Source organism: Belonocnema kinseyi, chromosome 9, assembly GCF_010883055.1.
Source record: "Belonocnema kinseyi isolate 2016_QV_RU_SX_M_011 chromosome 9, B_treatae_v1, whole genome shotgun sequence".
NCBI classification, from domain to species: Eukaryota; Metazoa; Arthropoda; class Insecta; order Hymenoptera; family Cynipidae; genus Belonocnema; species Belonocnema kinseyi.
In genome coordinates, this window is record NC_046665.1 from 70,774,388 (window position 1) to 70,778,728 (window position 4,341).

Genomic DNA, 4,341 nt, shown 5'->3' on the forward strand with positions numbered 1-4,341 from the left:
CTAAAAACAGAGAGCAACTGCATCTAGGTCTGGGGATTGTCGAACGATATACTAAGGAAATTGGAATGGAATTTGGGTTAGACAAATGCGCCAAGGTTTATTCGAAGTCAGGAAAACTTAATGGCATCCCTGAAGATCCTGAGCTCGTTGATAGAAGCGCCATACGACACCGTTGCGCTGGAGACCTGGGCGTGCCACAGAGCCGCATTCAGGATGTGACATCTATAAAGGATACTCTCCGAATCAGATACAAACGTCTCATCCGACAGATTTGGTCTTCCGAACTGTCGGCGAGGAACAAAGTATCTGCAACGAACATGATTGTCGTCCCGGTACTACTCTATTCATTTGGAGTAGTTCCATGGACCAAGAATGAGCTCAGATCTCTTGATATCGGGACAAGAAAGATTATGCACATGAACAAAAACATGCACCTTAAGTCTTCCGTTCCACGACTGTAATTCTCCCGCCGTCCAGGGGGTCGCGGAATATTCAGTCTTGAATGTCTTCACAACAGGATTATTCTGGGTACAGCACATAGAGTTGCAAATGGAAGAGGCCGTCTTCTTAAAATGGTCAGAAATCACGAAGAAGTGGGCAAAGGAGCATTTCTGTACAAAGCAGCGGAGGAGGCTGCTGAAACACTCGGACTTGACTTCAGTATTAAGGGTGAGCAAAATGCATCAAATCTTATCTATCTCGAGTGCTCACTCCTGAAAGCCCGGATTAAGAAAGCACAAGAGAAAAACTTTCGTGAACAGCTCCTCGATAAAAGGATGCACGGTATCTTCCACAGAAATGTGAAGGATCAGCCAATGTCTTGTGAGCTAACGTTTGCTTTCCTTAATCGCCCGGATTGAAGTCTGGTACAGAGGGTTTCATTTTTGCATGCCAAGACAGTGTCATTTCTACCTTAACATACCGTCGCCACATTTTGAGTCAAGACATTCCCGATGATAGCAGCATGGCGTGCCATGCACACCCCGAGCATTTAGCTCACATACTATGTAGTTGTCCAACTCACGCGGGAACGACCTACATTCAAAGGCACAATGCGGCACTAAGAATGCTTCATTATCATCTCTGTCACTCCTACGGCATTCACCTTAATATCGCTCCTCTAAATGCTCCTAGGGAAATTGAGTCAATTGTCGAGAATCGGAAGTGCCGCATATACTGGAACTTTATATTCTCGACAATTGTTTCTTTTGCTCACTCGAGGCCTGACATGGTTCTTCTTGACTTCGAGAAGCGAACCATGTTCGTTATCGAATTTTCGGCACCAGCTGACAAAAACATCATAGCCAAGGAGAATGAAAAGAAAGAGAGGTATCGAGACCTGATATGGGAGTTGCAACGATTCTACTCGGAATATTCTGTTAAACTGATCGTCCTTATCACCGACGCTCTTGGAGGTGCCAAGCTTTCACTTGCTAATGGCCTAAAAAGCATCCCTGCGTGTCAACAATATGCTAGAACACTTGCGGGAAAAATGCAGAAGACGGTTTTCCTTGGGTCGCTCCATGTTCTTAGGGTGCACGAGGCTTTTGCTGGATCGTCGTATTGATTCCTTTACAGACTGTAACCACCTATCTCACGGTTGTGAGACGTGGTTGTGGCTGAAATTTTGCCGCGATTTCGCTGGAAGCGGGTGCAATTTTTCAGATTAGCACCCGCTCCCGGCGAAATCCTGCGGTTGTCCTTATGACAAATTTTTGAAAAAATTTTTTTTTTGTGAAAGGCCTTTGAAAAAGTGATTTGTCATTCAAGTTCAATACTTCTGCGCTTGTCGTTGGTTTGGCTAAACATGTAACTGACCACTTCTTGATGCGTGTTTCGTATACGGACATCGCTTGTGTCGCTAAAGCTACTAGGATTGGTTCTATTCGCTGATCATGGGCGCTTAGCGTTCAGCCCTCTGGGAAAGGGTACACTGTTATTATCGATGTGCGCACTAGTCACTAATGTTACTTTGGATACCATTTATGTCTTTAAAAAAGTAATTACTTAGTCAAGTTCAAATCTTGGGCGCTTAGCGTTTGATTGTTTCGAGAAGCGCGCAATATAACTCATTGGTTTGGCTTAACATATTACTGACTACTTTCTGATGCGTGATTTTTATAGTGACATCACTTTTGTCGCTAAAGTTACTAGGATTGGTTTTATTCACTGATCTTGAGCGCTTAGCATTCAACCTTCTTGCGAAGGGTAGAATGTTATTATCGGCATGTGCGCACTAGTTTCTATTGTTACTTTGGGTACCATCTCTGCCTTTAAAGAAGTGATTAATTAGTCAATTTAAAATATTGGGTGCTTATCGTTAGATCGTTTTGAGAAACGCGCTTTATGAGTCAACGGTTTAGGCGAAAATATGACATAAAAATTAATGAAAAATACTATTTTAACACATAAAAAGCAGAATATAATAAGGATTTTTTAAGGAATCCAACTCAAGTGTGTAGTGTTTTAAATATAACATGAGAAATTTTTAACAGCGACAAAAACAGAAAATTACGTTTCCTAAAGAGTAATTTTACGAATAATATTTTTGATATGTTTAAGAATAATATGTTTGATATTACCGACTCGAGATGCTTGACTTCTGATACTTCTGTTGAATTTTATTATCTTAAGCCTGAACCAAATCAGACGCATTTGCAAACCAAAATAAAAGGAATTTCCAACAAGAAATTTGAAGTTTTACATAAAAATATTTTTCAGTTAATAAAAAATCTCAGCCAAACTATTGAATTTTTAATTCAAAAAGACTAATTTCCTACTAAATAGTTTACTATTCAACCCAGAGGTAAGAATTTTCAACAAAGAAGTTTAATTTTTAATACAAAAATACAAATTTTCTACCAAAAGTATTGATTTCTTGACTAAAAAAGATGAATTATCAAGCGAAAATATAATAGTTAAATTCGTAGTTCTAAAATTTACTGTTAAATAAATAGAAATGATTTTTTAAAGGAAGAAATCAATTTTGTACTAAAATGATAAGTCTCAAATCACATGAATGTTATCTTAACAACAAAACAATAGTTTTTAATAAAACAGTTAAATGTTTAACCGAAAAGATTAATTTTCTATTTAAAAAGATTAATTTTTAAGAAAAGACGTGCTATTTAAAAAAAATATTTAAAATGTTGGAATTTTCCACCTAATACAATGAAACCCTTAAATAGCCCTCCCGTATATAGCCCTTCCAAGAATTAACGCAGCGCTGCAGGCAGGTGTAATAGGACCTGCGTGGGGTGAGCAGGATATGAAATCGGCGCTATAGAAGAGTTTCACCGAAAGTACATTGTTAATCAAAGAAATTAATTTTCAACCAAACATGGAATAGATCAATTTTCGGTGAAAACAATTTTTTTAAACGAAAAAAACGTAATTTGTGCTTAAAGCTAAAAAAATGTTGATTTTATTATTAATTTTGGAAAAATTGAGTAAGTTTAAGATATATTTAAAAGCTTGGAAAAGATTCCGAAATCATTTAAAACTTGGAAGAATTCAAAACATTTAAAACAAAATACGGATTTTCGAAGATTTCAAAAACAAAATTTAGAAGATTTCTAAGTATTTTTAAAGGTTTAAAAATAATACAAGTATTTTTCTATTAAAATTTCTAGAAAAATAAAAAATTATTCTTGTGGAAAAAATGATTTCAAAAAACATTTTTTTTTATTAAAAAATTATTTCAGAAAAAATTTTAATGTATAAATTAATTTCCCTTAATTTTCATCTTTTTAGGCCAAATAAAAAATCGTTGGAATCGTTGTAATTGTTAGATTGCGAATAGTATATAGTGGAACCTCGCTCATCCAAGCCCGCTTTATCAGAGTTCGCGCTTATCCGAGGTTAAACAAAAATAGTTGATCCGTCTTATCCGAGCTATAGCGCAAGAGTAGTCCATATTATCCGAACCCTATGCATTATTCTTACATATTAACTTGTCTTATAGAACTAGACCAGCTCTTCCTAAACCTCTGCTCTGATTGGTTAATAGTCTAAATACTATATACGTGAAGAACTGTATAGATCGCTCTTAATTAAAAATACGTCGTCACATATGAAATATAAAATATTTATAAGATCTTTTAAAGCATTTAATGTTACAATTTTAATATTTATTCAAGTATACTTTCGGTTTATTATACTGAGACTTACTTTTTATTAAAATTCTGTTTTATCCGAGTTTCCCATTTATCGAAGTTGGGGCCTTTCCACAATAGCTCGAATAAGCGAGGTTCTACTATATTTGTAAATTACCAACTGCTAAATTGAAAAAATATTATATTCCGCATTTCTGTCATCGTTAGGTACAAAGAATTCCCGCTG

The 4,341-nt window shown here is 36.0% G+C and overlaps 1 long non-coding RNA gene across 2 annotated transcripts in view; it reads left to right on the plus strand.

Moving 5' to 3' along the window:
- The window catches only part of LOC117180271, a 478,081-nt gene that overhangs the window by 395,864 nt on the left and 77,876 nt on the right, over window positions 1-4,341 (plus strand). The gene's annotated exons all lie outside the window — the stretch shown is intronic.